The sequence below is a fragment of the Gopherus evgoodei genome, chromosome 23 (genome assembly GCF_007399415.2).
Source record: "Gopherus evgoodei ecotype Sinaloan lineage chromosome 23, rGopEvg1_v1.p, whole genome shotgun sequence".
Taxonomy (NCBI): Eukaryota; Metazoa; Chordata; order Testudines; family Testudinidae; genus Gopherus; species Gopherus evgoodei.
In genome coordinates this window covers 12,609,850-12,633,307 of record NC_044344.1, presented here as the reverse complement: position 1 = coordinate 12,633,307, position 23,458 = coordinate 12,609,850, and the positions used below count along the sequence as shown (strand labels likewise).

General features: G+C 48.5%; 1 protein-coding gene and 1 long non-coding RNA gene across 3 annotated transcripts in view; one reads left to right on the top strand and one right to left on the bottom strand.

The window, feature by feature from the left end:
• LOC115639054 (ADP-ribosylation factor 2) overlaps nucleotides 1–9,455 on the bottom strand; it is a 32,690-nt gene extending 23,235 nt beyond the window's left edge. The window contains exon 1 of one of the 2 annotated variants that reach the window (XM_030541360.1): nucleotides 9,271–9,455. The gene's annotated coding sequence lies outside the window, so the exon portion shown is untranslated. Of the gene's footprint in view, nucleotides 1–7,079; nucleotides 7,285–9,270 lie in introns of those variants that run through there. The other variant, XM_030541359.1, reaches the window with a different exon arrangement.
• Nucleotides 9,456–9,484: 29 nt separating this feature from the next.
• On the top strand, nucleotides 9,485–15,422 carry LOC115639236. Its single transcript, XR_003997632.1, has 3 exons — nucleotides 9,485–9,572; nucleotides 10,114–10,183; nucleotides 15,298–15,422. It is a non-coding gene; the product is annotated as an uncharacterized LOC115639236 (long non-coding RNA).
• Nucleotides 15,423–23,458: the final 8,036 nt, after the last annotated feature.

Here is a 23,458-nt window from a genome sequence, read left to right as displayed (position 1 = left end):
GCCTAGATAGTCTTTATGAGAGGCAATGCCTCATTTGACAGGCCCTCTGGCGCTAAAATGTCCACCATGGAGTCCACTGACTCCATCACCTCCTCCACTTGGAGGCCAAGGTTCTGGACCATCCTTCGCAACAGCTCCTGGTGAGCCCTGCTGTCCACGGGGGGCAGAGTGGTTGACATCCCTGCTACTGCCTCATCAGGGGAGGAAAATGAGGATGCTCTTGGAGATACAGGGCCCTCCTGACCCTCTGGATTGAGTTTCACCCTATGCGGTGTCCTCATGCTTGGTGCTGAGCTCTGTAGTGGCCTCAGCGTCAATCTCAGTATCCACCTTGGCGTGGGGCAGTGCTAAACAGTCCCCGGATACTGCAGGAGCCCGTCCTTCTGATGTGACGGGCTAGGAGCTTCTGGAATAGGACTCCTGGGCCTGATAGTATGCCCACGGGGTCCAAAAGGGCCATGCGCTGGCCAAGGCACCATGGGAGGAGCTCGCGCTGTCTCCTGCCTGTAGCGGTGCCACTCTGACTAATGCTGGCTATACTTGGAGATTATGACTCCACCTCTGAGTCTGATGACTGCAATTCTGAGTGCGGAGACCATGGCGGTGCGGATACAGATGGCACTGGAGTGCAGTGCTGCAGGGAAGGCGACCGGTGCCACATCATGTCCAGCTTGCCTCTGGAAGGTGCAGCACTACATTGCAGTGCCAGAGGTCTGCGTCCAGCACTCTCTCTTGCCTTGTGGGGAACTGTGGTGGCATCATGGCTATCAGGTCCCTGGCCGCCTCAAACGTGTCCGGGGGGTGGAAGGGAGAGCCTATTCCTCTACCAGGCATTCCCTTACGGGGAAGTCCACTGGCACTGGCCCATAGTCGATGGTGCTGCCTCCGGTGCGGTAGGCGCTGGATGTCCCAGCTTGGGACACACTCTGCTAGAGCTCTCTCCCCCAGTTGGTCTCACCATGGGCAAGCGCCCTCTATCAGTTTTCTTATGTCTCTTGTGAGGCACCGGTGAATGGGAGCAGTGCCAGGATGCCACAAAAGACGTGACTTAGTTACCAGGGAATGACGGTGCTGGGGGTCTCTAGGCACAGAGTTCTTCCTCAGCACTGTAGCCTCTCTAACTGAGACTAGAGCACTCCACACTGAGGTGCTGGGTGCCGGATCCAATTGGCCTGGGGCCGAAGGGCTACCTCCATGAAGAGTTGTTTAAGTCTAAAGTCCCTCTCCTTTTTGTTCCTAGGACAGAATCCCTTGCAAATCCTACAATGATCTGTCTGATGGGATTCACTGGGGCATTTCAAACAGGATTTGTGGGGCTCACCCTTTGGCATGGGTTTGTGGCAGGGCCTGCACGGCTTGAATCCTTGGGAGTGAGGCATACCCCAATCCCTGGGGAGGGGAAAACTTAACTGGGGGGGAAATACCCCCCAAACAGAAACTTAATTATCTTAATTACTACTAAAACTCTAAATCTAAACTAACTATTTACAGGTTTCACCAACAGAAACCTAGAGGAAGGCTTGCTGAAACAAGGGAAGAGACACGCAGCTCCAATAACTGTCATGGGTGGAAAGAAGGAACTGAAGAGTAGTGGGTTGGCAGGGCCCTTTATACAGCACAACTCCAGGGGGTGCCTGGACCTACACAAGTATCGCTAGGGGAAAAACCTTCTGGCAACTGTGCACACAGCGCACACACACCTGCTTAGAATTGACATGAGCAAGCACTCTAAGAAACTCGCGATTCCTACAACGCATGGCATTTATTCTCCCCTGCTCTCGGGCATTTCTCTGGAGACCAACCCCCACTAAAAGCAAATAAATCCAGGAAAGTTTTAGTAAGTGAATGATACATAGCTATTTATTCTGTCTACATCATTTCTACCATTACATCTAAAGAATGGGAATAATATTTAACACGTGTAGCACTTACATTTTCAGAGTTCTGCACAAACATAAGCCAATTAGTCCTCACAATAATCTGAGGCACATACCCGCATTTTACCGCTCTGGGAAGTGAGGCAGAGAGAGACTAAGCAGTTTACCTAAAGCCACAACAGTGAGTCACTACCCAAGCCGGTCTTAGAAGCTAGGGAGATTTTGGCTCCTGCAGTGTGGTCTCTGCCAACACACTCCAGCAGCACAGTGTTAATAAAAACAAACTAACCAGTTTTGTGACAGTTAAGGCTGAAGCATAACTTCTTATTTCTGTGGTTTTGGGGGTGGAGGTAACAGGACAACACAGCGAATCCCTGGTGAGATGCAGGGGTCCCAGGACATACAAAGGAGTCCTGAAATGGATAAGACAGTCTGTAAACTCAAAAGAAGACACTGCCTGAGGACCTGGCTGAGGCTGAGTGAAACAGCCTGCGCGCTGGGGGGATGCCTGAGCCAACTGGGACCTACCTAAACTTGCAAGCTCTAGGTACAAGAATATATATATAGGCTTTGTTCTTTCACCCTCTTCTCAGTTCTACTATGGATAAAAACCACTTTGTTTTGAAGAGGCTGTTCTGTCACTGCATTTTCATACTGATTACAGGCTCACAAGAGAAGTGTGCAGCCAGGGCCAAAATCCAGTTGGATCTGCTCAGAGCATATGGATGGTGAATGGGGAGACTCAGTCTGAGGGGGGTGAAATGCAGAATTCCAGGCTGAGAGGAAAAAAAACAAAAAAAAAAACAGGCAAAGGGCTGTGCAGGGGTGCCATGGGGAGACACAGTGTGGGGTCAAAGATACTGAACCATGCACTCCAACTTCATCAAACTAGCACTCTATTGCATAACCTTACTTGTGACCTCATGCTATTCAATCCAATTAGCACATCTGACTGTCACATAGTCCTCGCAATGCTGAGCTCATTGGTAGGCTCCCCCCCCCCCCAACTTATTTTCAAGCTTTTACAGTTTTGGGTGGATGGGCAGTCCTGCTGCAGCCTTACCTGGCACTGAACATTGGTGTACCTCAGTGCACAGCACCCCAAATCAGGGAAGAGAGGAGCATGGGCATCAGAGGGAGAAACCACACAGCTGAAGCTGGTCCTGAAGGGGGATGAGGCTGGGGTGCATCTCAGTATGCTCTTGGTGTCTAACATTTCAATGCCCATTTAAAGTTCTTGCTGTATTTAGTTTCAATAGCAGCACCCCCTGGCTCATAGTCATTACATAGCCATGCAGTTGGAGGGAGCCTCCATGAAGGAGTCTGTCTGATCACTCCCTTCCCAGAGCATTCAAGTAATCTCCGACAGACTTCCAGAGAGCTGCCTTTTTGGCCAACACCAAGGACCAAACCAAATTTACCAGCTAAGGCCTGGTCTGCACTAGAGTTAGGTTGACATAAGCCGCATTGCATAAAACTAGTTGTACGTGTGTCTACACTGAAACGTGTCTTCCACTGATGTAAGCGCCCCTATGGCAACACAATAAACACCTCCCCCCAAGCAGCACTGAGCCATGGTCCATGTACTAAGTTAACATAGTGCAAGCATAGACGCTGCATTACCTATGTCAATCCTAACAGTCCTCCAGCAGGTGTCCCACAATGCCTGCTACTGACCACTCTGGTCACAGTTGTGAACTGCATGCTTGGGGTCAAGGAGACCAGAAGCCCTCCCCCCAACCCTTTGAAACCCTACAAATTTTTGAAATCCCTTGTCCTGATTGTCCAGCTCAGCAAGCACACCTAGCTGCTCTCCACACTGCCAGACCGACAATGCGAGCTACACTCTCCAGCCTGGAGTAGACAGAGGATATTGGATATTCTGAGACGATGGGGAGAAGAGGCTCTGCAACCACAACTATGGATCAGCTGTAGAAATGTGGACATCTACGAGATGACTGCAGAAAGGGTATGACAGGGAGCAGCAGCAATGCTGCATGAAAGTAAAGGAGCTGCAGCAGGCAGACCAGAACACCACAGAGGCCAACAGTCAATCCAGCACCAAGATGCAGAACTGCCACTTTTACAAAGAGTTGCCAGCCATACTTGGTGGACTCACCATCATCCTGCACACCAGCGTAGATACCTCCAAGGAGCCTGAGACACAGACATGCCATAAGGCAGGACCTGTTTGCAGCTGTACCTCAGTCCAGTCATTTGAGTATGGGTGAGCCCAATGCAGTATGGGTGAGCCCAATGCAGGGGAAGGAACGTGTGAGTGCATTTCCCATTACAATGATGTATTGATGGTGCCCCAAACTTAGCAGGACAGAGTTATTACCTTTTCACTAATTTACTCACACTGGAAGAGATAGTGGTACAAAGAGACAATTGTTATCTGCTTTTCATTCCTCTAGAGAGTTGGAGGGCTGGGTGGGGAGAGGAAGTCATGAAGAACAGTTTATGTACACAGAACTATATATCCATTGAATCCTCCTGAGACATCTCAATGAAACTTTCATGGAGGTACTGCGCAATCCTCTGCTGAAGGTTTCTAGGAACGGCAGCCTTATTTCTTCCTCTACAGGGTGTCACTTTCCCACATCAATTGGTGATAATGTCAGCAGCACCATTGCAGTAAACAGGTTAGCAGTGTACAGGGCCCAGATGGCTTCAGGACACCAGCAGCAGCTGTGCTCTGTCCCTTTGTTACCCTCAGGAGCGAGATATCAGCTAAAACCACCACTGCCTGTGGAACAGAATGCTCATATTCAGTGCATTGCCCTACACTCAATTTCATGCAACTGAGCAATTCTCTCATTTCCCTCACCCCTAGTGGGCCATAATAACCATGGCTGGCGCAGTGCAGAAGCACTTTGAAGTACAAACAGGTCTTGTTAAAAACTTCAGAGGAACAATGGGAGGGAGTTCTGAACCTTAACTTTAGCCTTCCATTGTGACTATACTGACAATAGCACCTCTGTGTATTTTATCTGCCACTGCTGCTGTTGTGACCTTGAGGGGGTCTCAATCTACACCCACAGAACACTTGAGCCAGATAAGGAGAAGAAAGAAGAGGACTTGGGATGATATACTGAGTGAGATACCACAAGCCAGTGCTACATCAGACCATGAGCAGAGAGCCTGGAGAGTGAATATTGGAAACTGCATGGAGAAGGAAAGTGGCTTGAGCATTAGCCTGCTAACCCCAGGGTTGTGAGTTCAATCCTTGAGGGGACCATTTATGGCTCTGGGGCAAAAATCTGTCGGGGATTGGTCCTGCTTTGAGCAGGGGATTGGACCTCCTGAGGTCCCTTCCAACCCTAATAGTCTATGATTCTATAATGGGTCTTCTCTGGCAGCAAACACAGATGTTGCATACTCTTGTGGACCTACAGGTTCAACAATCCTGATCTCACCTCCCTTCGCAGTCCATGGAGAACTTCACGTTAGCACCTCACAACATCCACATCCTCCTGTAACATTCTACATGGAATACAGGGCTGCATCTCTACCACTCCATGCAGGGGGACATACAGCAACCATAGCTCTCCCAGGTCAGCATATGTGTAGTCAAAATGGACACAAATATTTGTTCCCCTTGTTAAGTTACATGTCTTTGTATTCTCATCGAGTCTGACAGGCGGTATTACCATACTTCATCAACAATAAACCTGGCGGGGTGCCTTCGTACCTTAACAGATCTTGTGGTGATTGGGCAGTTCACTCGAGGTCTGCTGTGCCAACTGTCTGCGCAGAGCTGGGACAGCATACAGGGGGAAAACATACACCCAGCCGAACATCTGACCACAGTCCTCTTCAGGCTGTACCCATAACTACCAGCAGTAACAAAGTAAGTTAAAACAGACTACTGCCGTACAGAGATTCACATGTGAAGCCAGCCTCTACCACAGCAAGTGCTTTGCTAGGGCCACTTTCGCAATACTTTAGTCATATATGCCTCTCCCTAGTTTCAATAGGCTACTCTTTGAACCTCTCTGCCTTAAAATTAAAGTAGCTAGCGAAAGGAAAGATTGGGCTATTAAGTCCAGCCCCTGGATGCTAATGTAGAGTTGTTGTTGCTAACACCACAACTTATCAAATTTATGAAACCTGGGTAGCCCGGGAAGTCTCAAGGTCTATGCAAACCTGAAGAGAGATAGCATTAGAAGAGAAACCAGAGAAGGTCCAGGGAAGATTAGGCTTGCTACATAGTTTCCTCGTGTTTTCTAAAAGAGTAAAAGCAGATTATGTGCAGCTGTAACGTTAGATATAAAAGTTTATTAGAGAATATTTAAATAAAGATGATACAAAGACTTTGAAGCATCAGCATTGGTCATTGGGGGCAACATACAGAGTATAGGGGGACGCTGGTATTTGGAAATTGGTTAGCACATAACATATACAGACTGTAAGATCCCCAATGCGGGGTGTACGGTGGGTGGGATCAGGAAGCAGTAAGGGTACATCGCTCATACAGTGGGTTATACGCAGTCATGGGTATAAGTAAGCGGGCTGGGTAATGGGGACAGGATGACCCTCACATGGTGGAATCCAGTTCAGTGGGTTTAGGGCTCAGGGGATATGGTCCAGTGGGGGGGGTTATAGGCCTCCTCCCCCCCCCGGGTGCACGAAACCACGCCGGCTCACTCCTGGTATTGGCGGTGGCCAGTGATGTGCTCTGTGTAAATGTCCCTAGACCACACTGGGCCAAATTCAAACCCCTAAGTTAGCTGGCTTGCAAGGCCAAGCACTCCGAAGTTAGGAACTCCAGTTTTCCTGTCAGCCGTGTCATCCTGACGGCCAGCCACAGTGTCTGCACAATGCCAGTCTCGTTACACGGTTCCACACGGACACTGGGCTCCCGCCGGGCACGGGAGTAACACGCGCGTGAGCAGAACGAAGGTTGCGCACACAAGCGTGAGCCGGGCCGCGAACGTGCACGAGCTCGACTGTGCAACCGCGGTCCCTTCACAGGGCGAGCAGAGACCGGGATCCCGGGAACCCGCCTCAGGGCAGGGGAGAGGCGGGAACTGGCCCGGGGAGCTAACGGCAGGTGTCCGCGAGGCGCGCACGGGGAGACCCCGCGGGGGTCCAGCGCCCAACCGGCGAGCCCCGCGCAGGCCGCTCACGGGACAGGAGCTCCGCACGGACACCGCAGCGCCCAACCGGCGGGACCGGCCCCGCCCCCGCCGCACTTACCCCACGAGCCCCGGCTCCGGCCGCTCCAGCAACGAAATGGCGACTGAAGAGGGCGGGGCAAGGAGCGGATAGTCCCCGCCTACTTCCTCCCTTCGACCAATGGAAAGCGAGAGACTAGCAAGGTCGGCCAATCAGAGAAGCGCCAGCAGCAAGGGGCGGGGCAGAAAGCCGGGAAGGGAAAAGCCGCTATTTCCACGTGACTCTCTTCCTGCTTCACGTTTTTAACTCGTCACCGCGGCGAGCGCGCCGCGATTTAACCAAGGGGCACACAGAGGCGGAGGAAGTTCCAACCAATGGCGGCTGCGTTCCGAGCGGATTGGCCAATCCCTGGGGCCGCGGGCGGGGCCAGGCGCGGGCTGTATTTAAGGCACTGCCAGGCGCTGCTCTGCTATAATTAGAACCTCGGGTGGGAGCGGGGAGAGGTGCCAGCCCTGGCTGGGCTCGTGTCCGGGCCTGGCCTCGGCCCCGCAGCGGCGCCGGGTGGGGCCATGGCAGTGTAGGTGTGGGGCTGAGGCCAGGCCCCGGGCACTGTGCTAGGCTCAGGGGGGTGGCAGTGCCAGGGTATGGGGCTGCCCCTCCCTCAGACCCATGGCTCCTGGGGAGGCTGGACCCTGCAGTGCCAAGCTGAACTGTAGTCTATGCAGTGGCCCTTGGCCTAATGCCAGGCCAGACCAAGCAATGGCCTACAGAGACTTCAAACTGCACTGCACAGGGCTGCATCTTGCCTGAAGGGCCCCATCTCCTGAAGACAACAGGTCCCAGCTTGCTGTGCCTTGAGAGGAGCAGCAGCTTCCACCCAGACATGGAGCCCAGCTGTATTAATAGCCAAGCTGCTCAAGCTGGAGTATCCTGTACAATTAACTGTGTGTGTGTCTGGGTTACACTTTAAGCACCCAGTCTCTCTTGTTACTCTCATGGAGCCAGAGTTATTCCTGTTGTGCTAAGGGGTGTTGGGCTCTAAACTGAATTATGGATGTGTTGTGCTAATGTGCATGGCCAAGATATGTTGGGAAGGTTAGACTGGCGAGCAGCTATTGATAGGAAGAGTAAAAAGTATTAAGGCTTAACATTTTAGGATTGTGTAAAGATTGATTAAACACACAGTCAGAAGGCCTCCTCTCTCTGAAAGAACTGCCCTGTACTGGTTAAAGCAGAAGAGCCTAATTTGTTGTGTGCTTTTGGGCAAACCACTTAAAGATGATTTGCAAAAGAGAAAATGAGGTTCTTTAAACTTTGTATTACAGTAGTGCATAGCAGTCTGGGTATAGTGCTGTGGGTGGGTGATGGTTAGGAGCAGCCAGGTTGGGAGCCGGCGGACCCTGTGCCCAACCAGACTATAAACCAAACTTTCTATGAAGATGATAAATGCTGGTTTGCAGAGCTTTCTGGTTGGTACAGGACTGGATAACACTGCTTTTACTCTACTGTTATTTCCTGTAATATCTTACAACTTTGATCTTAATGTTAACTGAACCATCCACATGCATATTATAATATAATTAAGAGAATTAGCATCCGCAAGCTAATCTGGTTACGTTTTTAACTTCTAACAAGATGTAAACACAGATAAATACAATTAGTATCTATTCTTAATCCTTTAACAATACAGGCCTATATCTTAAGAACTCTAGTCTATTTTACATGGCTCTGATAACTATATACAAGGAATGGCCCTGTTTACCATTTCAATACTTTCCTAACATGTCCTTGTGGGTTACTTTCAGTTCAATCAGCCTGCTAGTTGCTTAACCCTCACTGGCTCAGTGTCACAAAAGCAGAGTCAAATATAGTAAAAATCTAAAAGAAATCAAACTCTACGATAGAATCTCTAAGGCTAGAAATTCCATGCTTGAATTAAGAGGATAGCATTAGGAATATATTTCTGGCCACCTGACTAGTATGATGAGTTTGATTGTGAAATGCAGGGCCATCCTTAGGCATATGCAGCTGCATAGGGCACCATGAAATTTGGGGCACCAAATTGCCCCAAATTTCATGCTGCCCTAGGCAGCTGCATGCCGTGTATGTGGGAGCACCAGCCCTGGTGACCAGCCCCCCCCGCAGATTGTGCCCACTGCAAGGGGCAGGGCCATCCCTTGGTGGGGGGCCTAGATAACTCCCTCTGCCCTAGTCTTACTCTTACCCCCTGCTCTGCCCAAGCCTCCTCTTCCCCCAGTGACGCTGCACTCACCAGCAGTGGCAGGAAGTGGAGCAACCTGACCGCAGCCTGCTCCACTCCGCCAGCTCCCAGATGCGGTGCTCTGCTTCCTGCTGGTGGGGAGTTTGGGGAAAAGTTTGCCCCCTGCACTCAGTGGTGGTGGGAAGCAGAGTGACAGGCCCCAGCCTGCGCTGCTTTCCTTGCCCCAGCCATGTTGCTTGGGGAGGGGACCGGAAGGGGAAGGTCCCTCGGTGGCAGGAAGAGGAGCACTGTGGCTAGGATCTGGCAGAGTAGAGTAGGTTTGGGCCAGGCTGCTCCGCTTCCCGCTGCTGCCGGTGAGTGCAGGGGGTGGGGGAGAATCCCTTTCCCCCAAATCTCCTCCCCTGAGTGACATGGCCAGGGCCAGGGAAGCGGAGTGGGCTGCTCCTGGATCCCTGCTAATCCCCTGTGCCACTCTGGGCCTCTGGGGCCCCCAAAAGTGCCCCCACCCACAGCTCCTGCCTCCCAGACCATGGCAGAAGGGCTATGTAGGGCACCCAAATGGCTAGAGATAGCCCTGGTGAAATGCTCAGGGAGATTAGAGAGGATACAAAGACAGAAAACCCAATAATAATGGGGGATTTCAGTAATTCCCATGTTGACTGGGTACATGTCACCTTAGAAAGGAATGCAGAGATAAAATGTCTAGGCACCATTAATGACTTTAGGATAAATATGAAATTAAAGAAGTAGAGTTACCGTAAGTATGGTTAAGAAAAAATATCTCTTGTAAAGAAAGAGTGACTAGGAAGTAAAAGGAAGGCCTTGAAAATAATAGAATCATATTTTTCCTCTGGAGTGATTTTTTTTTTAATACTCATCTCATCATTTTACAAGGGAACCAAAGCTGGTCTCGATGGCTGCTAGATGCCAGGATTTCTTCCCACCTACCCCAATTTTTTTTAAGGTCAGTATTTGCTTTTCAACTCTTGTAAGATAAGGGACAGCTGGATAGAATCAGAAGGGCTAGGGACAAGACAGAAAAGAGTACCTCTTATAAGTTTAATCAGAAGGAACAAATATGTATCACTTTAGGTTATGTGATACAACGTGGCCAGAGGGCAGCAGGAGAGGGTTAGAAGGGAGCCTTATTCCCTGTAAGGGGAAGAAAGTTTGCTATAGATTAACTAGAGCACCTGAAGCCAGTCACATGATAAAACCCCCCTGCTGCAATCAGACAGTTTGAAGGAGTTGGAGCAGAGAGGAATTGGTGCTGGAGCAGATAACAGTTTGAAGGGAAGCAGAGGACAGTTTGGAGAAGTGCTGCAGTGAGCTAAGAAGTCCTAGACCCTAGGTAAGGAGCACCTGGCTTGTACAGAGGGAGGGCAGGAAGCCCCTGAGAAGCTGAAGGGCAGAAGAGGGAAGTAGCCCAGGGGAAGGAAGTGTCAGTTCAAGTAGTTTACCACTATCCTCAGGGCCCCTGGGCTGGGACCTGGAGTAGAGGGTGGGCCCAGGTCTCTCCCTCTCCATTCCCTTCCTCTAGGACCCTAGTGGGGCAGTTAACATTCCACTGCAGGGGCAAGAAATGGTGCCCTGAACCCCCTCCAAAGAAGAGAAAGCACGAGATCCATCAAAATAGGGCTGGCAATTTGCCACAGTTAGTTGTGATTTATCTTAGAATCACAGAAGATTAGGGTTGAAAAAAACCGCAGGGGGTCATCTAGTCCAACCCCCTGCTCAAGGCAGGGCCAATCCTCAACTAAATCATCCCAGCCAGGGCTTTGTCAAGCCTGACCTTAAAAACCTCTTAAGGAAGGAGATTCCATCACCTCCCTAGGGAACCCATTCCAGTGCTTCACCACCCTCCTAGTGAGCTAGTTTTTCCTAATATCCAACCTAAACCTCCCCCCTGCTACAACTTGAGACCATAACTCCTTGTTCTGTAATCTGCCACCACTGAGAACAGCTGAGGTCCATCATCTTTGTAACCCCCCTTCAGGTAGTTGAAGGCTGCTATCAAATCCCCCCTCACTCTCTTCTGCAGACTAAATAATCCCAGTTCCCTCAGACTCTCCTCATAAATCATGTGCCCCAGCCTCTTAATCCAACCAGGACTAGCCCTTTGGAAAATGCCCTGAAATATTTCATTAGTACAAGCAGTCAAGACTTTGCTTCTATAACTCATCTGAAAAATGGCACATCTAGTGGCACATCTAGCAGCACAGCGGGCCCTATAGCATCAGTCTGGACTCTAACGTCACTTCTTGAAACATTCGCTTTTCCTTAGCGGTCTCCCATCTGTATGTTGAGCAGGCCCAACCCTGCTTAAGTTTGGAGGGGAAAAGAATTGACTCTTTGGAATAAATTATCACTCTCCCTGCTATGTGATTCCATCTTCTCTTGGAAAAAAATGGCTATTTTACAAGCACAAAGCTGGTTTATCACCTTAGAGCCTTCCAAATGCAGAAGAAGTGATGAAATTCACAGAAGACTATGTGAGAAGTCATTGTTAGCACTGAAACACATGGCTGATATGAACACCAGCTCACTGTGTTCTGTTAACTGCAGTATCCTGTTGACTGCATAGGGAGTGTGTGACCGGTTAGACCCCCCCACCCGGGATGCCACCTAATGTGCTGGGGTTTCACTGAGCCTGCCTCCTCCAGCAGCCTGGGCTCCCTCACCCTGTTTGGCTGAATCAGGCTTTCCAGCCTCTGATAGCGCGCGCACGCGCACGCGCACACACACACACACACACACACACACACACACACACACACACACACACACACACACACACACACACACACACACACACACACACACACAAAAACACCTCCCTCCCTCCGCAGGCAGCTCTCTATGGGAAGGTTCAGCTAGGAAAGTGCCCAGCACTCAAGTGCTCGCCCCTTTTGGGGCGTAAACCCAAAATAATATTGTCTTGTGCTGTATAGAAAGGTCTGCACAGTGCGAGCCATAAAACTTCGCCCTCTCCCTCAATGTGCAGAGAGAGATGCAAAGCTTCTTGCTCCCCTCCAGATATGAATTACACAAACTGGGTTATGTTATAAACAAGAAATCCATTTATGGACTATAAAAGGTAAATTCTAAGTGATTATAAGGGACAGCAAACAGAACACAGCAGATTACTAAGCAAATAAAACAAAACACGCCAACTAAGCTTAAGATCTTAGAGACTGGTTTCAAGAAGTAATTTCTCACCCTAAATGCTGCGCTTGGGGCAGGCTGCAGAAATTCTTGAAGGTTAGCTCCCCTGCTTGCAGATTAAATCTCCAAGTATCTTATTCAGAGACTAGATCCCGTTTCCAGCCTGAGTTCAATACTCCTCCCCCTTTCCCTTGTTCCTTGGGTGTTTCCAGCTGCCATTTTGGGTGGGGATTCAGTGAAGAGTGAACCGAGATCACGTTACTCCCCAGCTTTAAATAAGATTTACATAAGGTGGGAATTTTTTGTTTCCCAATCTTGACCTCCCTCTACTTTTAATGGAAAATTACTAGAAGTCCAAGATGATGTTTAGTACTAGGTGACAGGACCACCTGACATCTAGTAGTGTCACAGCTACATCCCAGGATGCATCTCAGGAAGGAGAGAGATTAGTATCTTCAAAGTTTTATTGTTTCTTCCTAATGGCCCATCAAATCTGATGGCCTGTTGTCTGGTGGGTGTTTCCCAAGCATGCACCCAGTTGTAATTGTTACATAGCCAATATTCCTAACTTTAGATACAGAAATGATACATGCATACAAATTGGATAATCATATTTAGAAAATTATAACCTTTCCAATGATACCTTACAAGACCCATCTTGCATAAAATATATCTCAGTTATGCAATATCTATATCATAAGCATATTTCCATGCAGAATATGGGGTGTAACGTCACAAAGTGATTTTGTATTCTGATTTTAACTGTGACTTGCACAGGTTAATTATGCACAAGGTGCTAATGGCAAATTTCATAGTAATTTAATTCCTCTTTGATGACTGAAAAAATTGTGGTGGTTGGGACATTTAGTGGAAACTGGCTTGCAAGGACCTGCAGCATTAACCAGAATGACTTTCCCTTGAGAGTGACACTGCTCTGCTTAGAATGTCAGCATGTGAGCTGAATATCAAAATCCAGAAATAACTGCATGGAACTTGCGCAGGAACAGCAGAGCAAAGTCAAATAAGGACAGATTTTTGTGACTGGTTGTATCTGGAGAGTTACTCATGCAAAAATTCACTCACTTAAGATAAAAAGTGATTACAGCATTTGTCTGCATTGTTTGCAACACCTTCTGTCATGCTGTGTGGAGTGGCTCACAACTGTGAGAGCCTACCTCAGGGCAGACTGCCAGAAAACAAGAGCAGTGTGACCGTGGTCCCAGGGGGGCCTCACTGAGATTGCTCAATCAGGGCCAACTGGAAAGAATGGGGCATACAATCCCCAAAACTGGTTGCTATTTCTATTTAGATTCACCAAACCAGCAGCAAAACAACTTTGATGATACTTGACTGGTTACCTAGAAGCCAGTAACACAGTTCCCTTAAAACAATCCAGCCTTGGGCTCTCACCCAGATAGCCAAGTCAAATATGATGAGATTTACTAAAAATCTTGTTCATCATATAAAAAGTTCTACCAATCCCAAAGGATCAGACACATTACTCACCAGGTGAAATAATATTTCAGATCATACCCAAATATACCCTTACAGCTAATTCTTATTAACTAAACTAACATTTATTAAAAAAGAAATTGGTTAAAAGATCATTATACATACAGGTATGAATAAAGTTCCTATGTCAGTTTCATAGTAGAGAAAGTGAGCTTCAGAATTGCAAAAAGTTCTTTTGGAATTAGTTCCATAGATTATAGTCCAATGTCCAATATCAGGGTGATCCAGAGTGGAGCTGGAGATCTCAGTCCTGTGACTCAAAACTTCCCCTCATGAAGCTTAAGCAGATCTGAGATAACAGGATCAGGGCCAAAGAGTTCCTTTTATAGGTCTCTGGCTGCCTCTTGACAGTAAGAGAAGCATTATGGCTTTGAAGTAGACCTCCTGTCTCCTAAGCATCACTTGTAATTAGCTACCATGGATTAGCATAAGGCAACTGCCCATCTCCTACCATTTACAGGTAGTTTACCACATACTTCAAAGAGAAATAAAAACAATGATACTACCACATTCACAGTTCATCTAAATGTTAACATCTCCTTTTTATCTCTGAATGAACAGAATACAGTGACAGACAGGAACCAATTGGTTACACTGTTAACCTCTAACAACATATATGTAAACACACAACAATACAACCATTATCTCCTAATATGTCTCTAAAGGTTGAATCTGGGTCAATTAGCCTGCAAGTAAGGAACCATTTTTGGCCCTGTGTCACAGGCAGACACCCCAAACTGGTAGTATGTTCTGTAATTTGATTTCACCAAGCCAGTAACAAATACGAACTCCTGGATCATTATACCAGTCTTACCATGGAGTCACAAACAGTGATAAAGGTTATTTCATCAACAACAATCTATCTATCTATAGAGATAGACAGATAGATAGATATCACACCACATCAGGTTGCTCCCAGTTCCAAGAGACCAGTCACTTACCCCAGATCAATTGGTACTCCAGATCTTACACCAGAGACAATGCTGGCAGCCAATTCTATAGTAATCCGACTATAGGTTTACTATCTAAGAAAAAAGAATGAGCGTTATTGAGATGTTAAAGCAGGTAAAATATGGTGGCAGTGATGTAATAAAATGCCAGTTTCCCAAAAGTCCTTCAGGGTACCCAGGTTGTCTCTAGGGATCTCCACTTTGCCTCTAGTACGCTTCCCTGTAAGAATCATAGAATATCAGGGTTGGAAGGGACCTCAGGAGGTCATCTAGTCCAACCCCCTGCTCAGAGCAGGACCAATCCTTAGACAGATTTTTGCCCCAGATCCCTAAATGGCCTCCTCAAGGATTGAACTCACAACCCTGGGTTTAGCAGGCCAATGCTCAAACCACTACAGTTCAGAGATGAAGGATCTTTCTTTGAATCAATTTTTATATCTTCTTTTGACAGAAGACAAGCTGACAGTTTTTCTACCCACGTGAGCTTTTCCTTTGATGATGCTGAATGTAGACACTGTGGTGATTATAGTGCTGTGATTGGCCTCCAGCAGGTGTCCCACAATGCCTGTTCTCATCTCTCTGGCCATCGGTTTGAACTCTACTGCCCTGCCCTCAGGTGACCAACCATCAGCCCCACCCCATACATTCCTTTGCAAATTTGAAAGTCCCCTTCCTGTTTGCTTGGTAATCCGTGCAGTGGTCTCAGCACATCTTTCCAGGTGACCATGTCTGCTCCACGCACCAGGCAATCCCCTGCTTGGAGCAATGCTGAGCTGCTGGACCTCATCAGCATTTGGGGAGAGGAGGCAGTGCAGTCACAGCTGCGCTGCAGCCATCAGAATTATGTTACCGACAGACAGATTTCTAGATGCATGACAGAAAGGGGCCATGACTGGGACACACTGCAGTGCAGGGTCAAAGTGAAGGCGCTGCAGAATGCCTACCACAAGGCGCAGGAGGCAAACCACCGCTCCGGTGCTGCGCCCACGAGCTGCTAGTTCTACGAAGAGCTGGATGTGATACTCGGTGGTGACCCCACCTCTACTGCGAAAGACCCTGTGGATACTTCGTTGGCTTGCGTGCCAGTCGAGAGTGGACCGAGCCAGGAGGAGGCAATCTTGGATGAATAGGGGGAGGGGGACCCAGAGGCAGAGGATGACTCAGAGGTCAGAAATACATGCAGCTGGGAGCTCTTCTGTACCCTGAAGGAGCCTAGCCGGTCACAGCAGTTGGAGTTTGGCGAAGCGCAAACAGGAGAGGAGCCCCCTGGTAAGCGGATCTGATTTTGGGAATTGCTAAAGCGAGTTGTTGGGGGCAGGAGGGTTGCAGAAAGCAGGCTTGTCTCCCACCTCATGCCTAGCGTGAGCAGCAGAACAGGCTGTTGATACACTTCCTCCCTTCACGGGAATCTCCCTCAGAGATCTCCAGGAAACTCTCGTGGAGATACTGAGCAATCCGCTGCCTCAGGTTCCTTGGCAGAGCTGCTTTGTTTCTTGCCCCATTAACAGTAACTTTCCCTCCCCTGCAGCCGCTATCACAAAACTCTTTCCCATGCCCCTCACACACACACACTCTGCCAACACACTGTTATCAACCTCCTGGCTCCACTCTCTAGTCGCAGCATTCCACTCCTCCCTCCTCACAGTCCAGCAGTGTGGACTCCCACTACCCACTGCACTCAACACCCATTCCTCTGCAGTCTGGCCCTCCTGAAGTACAGCACCCGCTGCATCGTCCTCCAAAGGAGAAGGCTGAGTATGATCCCTGGACATACACAAATCTGTATCAGTCCCGGAATCCCTCCTCCTCTTGAGACACTCCCTTTGCCCATCCCCCTTTCTGCTGATGATTTTTTTCGTTTGACTCTCTCCTCTGGTTGTTGTCTTTCAATAAAAGAATTGTGTTTGTTTGACAGCAATCTTTATTCTATTAAGTGAAAGCAAAAAGCACTGCAAAGCAACATACAATTATGTTAAATCCCCTTCTTGCATCATGTGCACCAATCACCTCCTAGCATTACTAGCACTGCAATCCCATGCATAGCAACAAATATTAGCAGCTTTCAGCTTCAAATTGCTGCCTCAAAGCATCCCTGATCCTTATGGCCCCGTGCTGTGTCCCTTTAATAGCCCTGGTCTCTGGCTGTTCAAACTCAGCCTCCAGGTGCTGAGCCTCTGCAGTCCAGCCCTGAGTGAAGCTTTCACCCTTCACAAATATTATGGGGCGTACAGCTTGTGGCTATATGCATAAAAATATTGTCATCAGCCAGGTCCAGCTTCCCGTACAGGCATCGCCAACAGGCTTTTAAACGGCCAAATACACACTCCACAATCATTCTACACTTGCTCAGCCTGTTGAACTGTTCCTTGCTGCTGTCAAGGTGCCCCATGTATGGCTTCATGAGCCATGGCATTAATGGATATGCAGGGTCTCCCAGGATCACAATGAGCATTTTGACTTCCCCTACGGTGATCTTCTGGTCAGGGAAGAAAGTCCCTGCTTGCAGCTTCTTGAACAGGCCAGTGTTCTGAAAGATGCGTGTGTCATGCACCTTTCCAAACCAGCCTGCGTTAATGTCTGTGAAATGCCCACGGTGATCCAGAAGCACCTGGAGAACCACTGAGAAATACCCCTTGCGATTAATGTACTCGGTGGCTAGGTGGTCTGGTGCCAGAATTGGAATGTTTGTGCCATCGATCGCCCTTCCACAGTTAGGGAAGCCCATTTGTGCAAAGCCATCCACAATGTCACGCATGTTGCCAAGAGTAACGGTCTTTCGGAGCAGGATGCGATTAATGACCCTGCACACTTCCATCAACATGACTCCAATGGTCGAATCTCCCATTCCGAACTAGTTAGCAATCGATTGGTAGCAGTCTGGAGTAGCCAGCTTCCACAGTGCAAGCGGCACGCGCTTCTCCAGCGACAGGGCAGCTCTCATTCTTGTGTCCTTGTGCCACAGGGTCAGGGCAAGCTCATCACACAGTCCCATGAATGTGGCTTTCCTCATCCGACAGTTCTGCAGCCACTGCTCATCATCCCAGACATGCATCACGATGTGATCCCACCACTCAGTGCTTGTTTCCTGAGCCTGAAAGCGGCGTTCTACTGTGGTCAGCACCGCCATGAATGCCACAAGCATTCTCGTGTCATAGCTACTTCGCGTGGCAAGATCAATGTCAAACTCCTCTTGCCTTTGTAGTTTAAGAAATAACTCCACTGCCTCTCGTGACGTATTGGTCCGTGCGAGCAGCATACTGGGCACCAGTGCGGGATCCATTCCTGCAGCCCAAAGAGGCAGGGCACACAGAACACAAACCATTGAAAGATGGCGTCAAATACAGACGGAAGCACAGAGATTGCTGAGATGCGAAGCAATGCATCATGGGGCATTGGGACAGGACCCAGGAAGCCCCGCAACCCCTTCCACCTTCCCACAAGTCTTAGTGGCAAAAGAGAAAGAGGTGCTCTGCGGGATAGCTGCCCAGAGCGCACCGCTCTGAATAGTGCCGCAAGTGTGAACACGCTATTGCACAGACATCTGACAGTGTGAACACACAACAGCGGTTTTGATAGCTCTGTGATACGTTACTGCTATTTAATGTTGAAGTGATCATATCCATACTGCAGATTTGTCCAATCTCTCTCAATATCTGTGTTGTACGTACTAACTGAAATCTTAGCTTGCGTACTTTCCTTGGTATTCTGATTGTAATTTACATTCTTTTAGTGAAAATATGATCATGCCATTGTATAATTTTAATCTGGCTTTGCTTGATTGCAATTTCATTTTTTTTCTCTCGCATAACGCTGAGAAAGTCCTTGTATTCCAGCAGAGTCACTGATGCTCCACGGTCTATTTGGCATTCAGCTTCCTATTTGTTTGTGTGCTGCCGTCTTGTCTTTGCACCTGGTGTAGGTCTGAGCTTTATAAACCATTTTCATTGTTTTGCATATCATTAATGTCATAGATATGCCAGATCTCATTCCCCCAAGTCATTGCTTGCTTCTTCGATATGGTACATTTTTCCCCGCAGTTATTGCATATGACCCTATATGTGTAACCCACCCACCTCCTGGGTGTGGTGTTCTGTCCCATCTAGTGGCACTGAGAACACTTAGAGTGAGAGAGATATAAAATGAGTCTGCTCTACAGCCATGTGCTAACAGCTATGTGGCTTTTAGTTCATGCCGTAGACGCTCATGCGCTAAGCTCTAGAGGCCTTAGGTTCAATCCCGCCCGCCGATGACCGGGGTCCGTTGGGATTACATATGCAAGGCGCTTTCCATTATGTTTTTCTTCACTGTACCCACAGCTCTCCCTCTGCATTTTGTTTATCTCCTCTGCGTTGCATTTGTGCATTTGCTTTTGCACAATTGATGATGTATTTTTACTTGTGTTTTCATGCTTTCCCTATGTTACGTGGTGAGTTATCTGTGTCAGCTCCACTTATGCTCCGCACTTGGATGTGAGTTTATTCAACATTTTTGAAGATACTTATAAAACCCTTGGAAGAGTTAGTGTGTGGGCTTCCTAAGCAGTCTCCATTGAGGTCCTGCATCTTTTGTCCCTATTATTAGTCTATCATGAATTAGTCTGAAGAGTTGATAACTGAACGAGTTAGCCCTTTTTTGCACTGAGCTGTTATTTCTCCAGGTTTTTGATTGCAACTCTTGCATACAATATTTTTTTGTGCACTGAAAATGCTTTTGGAGCATGACTAGGATTTTACATGCATCCTCCCAATCTGCTGCTGACATATCCAGATGCTGTTGGAGTATGTGGCAGCCTTTGTCGCAGCTAGTAGTTTGCTGCTCTCTGTTGTCATTGCAACTGTGTAGTTTCCTGGTGTGGTCTAAAGAATATCCAGTTGCTAAATACATCCCGTTCAAGTCCCTCTGCTCAGGGACAGGAATCTGCTGCTGTCTTGATTGTTTGTTTTCTTTTTGGGGTCCCCCCCTTCTTAGTTTTCAGTTTCACGCACCGAACTCACATCTGACACGTTCGATGTTCAAACCTCAAAAAGAGCGAGCCACGACAGTGCAGCAATTAGGCTTTGTTCCTTCCTGCACACGTGCTGACCTCTCTCAAGCACCTCCTGACAGTAGACTTGCTAGACATTACCCTACACAAAAGCATAATATCATCCTCCCTATGGGGAAGCTATCTATTATAACAGAGATGCTGGACACCACAGACTACAGCAGAAATCAATGAGCTACATGTGCCTGGCACCCCTGGAAAATCACATGCACGATATCTCAGGCTGGGCACCCAAGAGCAGTGGCCATTTGTGAAAGGATGGGCCTAAAACCATATCTTTGGCAGCGGGAATACAGGTGTGAATCCAAATTTTCCTACAGTTCCCTGCAAAGCCCTATTGTCTAACATCAGCCCGCTGTCCTGAATAGCTCTGTACTTCTAACTGCCTTCCAGTGAGAGTGAGCACTTTACAACCCCTTGTGAAGCAGCAGTAACATCCCCACTCCACAAATGGGCACCAAGAGGGGTAGTGACAGGCCCAGTGTCTTCCCCAGAGCCTGCAGCCTAGCAAGGGCTGGAGTGCAGCTCTCCTGCTTCCAGGCTTGTGGTTTCCCTGCTGCGGTTTGCATTTTGTTTCATCTGGCGAGGCCATGGTGGGGAACAACTATAAAAAGCCAGTTGAAGACGTCTGACCCCTGAGGAACTGTGACTCATACTGTATGTAGCCTGGTTGTAGCTTTGTTTCATTTCACCTCCACGGGCCTTTTGTACTGTCAGGGACACAAAGGAGGTCACTTTCTTGCATAGGAGCCACTACTAACAGGAGGCCAAGTTCAAATGTTGATTTTGAAATTCATTTCAGTGCATATGGGGTAGAGACCTTTGCTTCAAACTCTCCCCTCCCAACTTGCAAATCCATCCCCAGCACCAATTGTGCTGCTTCCCATTCTCACCTCATTGCACCTGAAATCGGTGGGGGCAAGGCGGGCTTTAGGGCTGTTAAGATAAGTTCCTGTCTGCATCCTAAAGACTTGCCCATACCGGTATTGCCCTGGCCTCTTCCTTTGTCAGTCAGTGTTAAAGGCATTCTGAACTATATGCATTTCCTCACCTTTTGGGGGCGAAGCCAGACTTTCAGGCACCTGCTCCCCTACTTGGTGTAAACTTTGCTTGTACCAATCAGAAACGAACACACACAGTTTTTGGGCCCCGTCCCCTATGACACTTCTATGATGTCATAGTGGGTATTTTAGGCTGGTCTGCCATGTGCAGGCAGAAGAGGAGAAAGAAAAACAAATCCTGTGTACCTTGTGCACACCCGTAACCGAGCCTGATCACCTCGAAGCCTCTCTCAGCTCACGTGTTTTAAGTAGAGTTTCTACGTTTGCCGGTCGTTATGAGTTGGTTTGTATTCGTAAGTATTGGTTATTACTAAATGCTGCATCCGTGTTTATAAATATTGTTTACTGCATCTTTGTTTATAAATAGTTTAATAGTAAATACTTTAGCCATTGTATGTTTTAAGTTCCATTAACCCTATTAGCTAATCATATGCTGCTCCCCTACCCCTTGTAACTATCCCCAATAAAACTTTTAATTAATTAATTTTAGTTGTGTGCGTGCCTGCAGTTTGCATCGTGACCCAGACCCTCCTTGCATCCCTTACCTATACAGTCTATTGCCACGTGCAGCCTGGTAAATAACAGCTCTGCATTTTTCTTTCGCCCCTATAAGTATATGGCAATCTACAAGGGTGATTCCCCTGATTCCTGGGAACTGGGCCCCGCACCCTCTGCCGAAGTGCCACTGGAAACAGCGGCAACCAATCGAGCTGCCGCTGAGTTGCCTCCGCTATCTTCGGTGGCAGCTCAATTGCTGCCACTGCCTTCAGCCGCATTTCGGTGGCAGCTCTTTCGAAGCCGGTCCTAGGTGGGGGAATCAGTGCAGGATGAATGAAGTTGCCAAGTCCTGAGTCCTAGCGGACAGTGCAGTCAGCAAGAGCCATGCAGGCTCTGAGCTTGGGGGCGTTACACAAGGAACTGCAAGGCAGCAGTGCTGAGTGAAAACAAAGATGAAAATGGGGCCAGAGCTGCTCAGGGTTTGGAGAGTTTCTGCGGTGGAGGAGTCAGCCTGCACCTACAGACACATAGCAAAGCCAGTCCCCTGAGAACCTGGCGCAGATGCCAAAGCTCCTAGATTAACCCAATTCCCTGCCAACCACCATTATTTTCCCTTCTGCCTTAAGTGAAATATTTTCCTAGATTACACTAAGGAGCCCTGTCTCCTGCAGTAGCTGCCTAGCGAACACACTGGGCAAGATCCTATGCTGGGTCTGAGTTGTGCCCACTGGAGCTGGGGATAGGGAGGCTGGAGCAGTCTGGCTCCTGGGGAAGTCTGGTGCCAGGAAGCTCTGAAGGGACATTCTGGCAGCTGGGGATCACTGGGTGTCAGGTACATCTTTCAGGTGCTGGGACGCTGGTACGAGGAGAGCAAAGGGGCTGCTGTAGCCAACGGAGGATCCCTGCTAGGCAGGAGTAATCCTCGCCTGCCCAGACCCACCAAGTTCGTGCAGACTTTGCAGTGGTGGACTGGCATAAAGCAGCCTCTACCTGGCCACTGTCCAGTTCCCCATCTATTTGGCAGGAGTCTCTGGGGAGGAGAGTCGTAACTGTCGTTTAGGGGCTGGAGGAGGAGAGCGCCACCTCTCTGTGCAGCTGAGCAGTTCTGAGTTCAGGTAGGTTGAGAGGGGGCAGAGAAGGAGGAGTATATATGCTACTGCATACACTGCTCCGTGTTCAATGCTCTCTCCAGTGCACTTGGAAAATGCAGGGCTAGAAGAGAATTCAGTTTAACTGGAGCACTTCCCATCTTTGGCAGCTTCCCAGGACTCCAAGGGCCATACTTTAATTTGCACATAAATGTACATCCCTTAACGTACCATCCTTCTATAGAACCCTTCATCAGAGGGAGCCAACCTGGCTATGAGTTTAGCCCACTCAGCTGGAGGAAGGTCATCACCCCCATTGTACTGGTGGGGCACACGGGCATAGAGCGGCACAGTGACTTATGCTCTAGGAATTATTTTGGAGCAGTTCTCTGGTCCGTGTGACACAAAGGGTCAGACAAGACGGCCATAGGGGTCCCTGCTGACCTTGGAGTCTTGGAATTATTCCAAGTCAGACAGCAAGTCAGTGTCAGGCTGGAGAGTGGGACTCATGACTACTGTCTGCCAGTCCTATGCCTTCACCACAAAGACAATCTTTCCTCAGGTGCGATGGCAGCATTTTCTGTGACCAAGAACATACATTCCTTGTGCTCGTTTCATTGTCTGATCATTTTTCTGTCTTTTGTAGTTCAGAGGGGTGGCCACAGGCCATGTTTTAGAACGCCAGTGCTGTCTCTGAGTCTGGGTGACATTTTGAAAGACCCTAATTCAACAGAATGTATAAGCCAGCAGCTGTCCAATAAGATCAGTTTACAGTGTGGTACCCATTCACACTGGCGAACAGTTTCAGGCACTAGGGGATTTTTTTCAGAAAAAGGGGGTGAAAGTAGGAAAGATTCCTCTGTCTCAGTGTGGAGTCACAGACACGATTGAAGGATATGTACCAGGAGCCTAGGGTTCAGC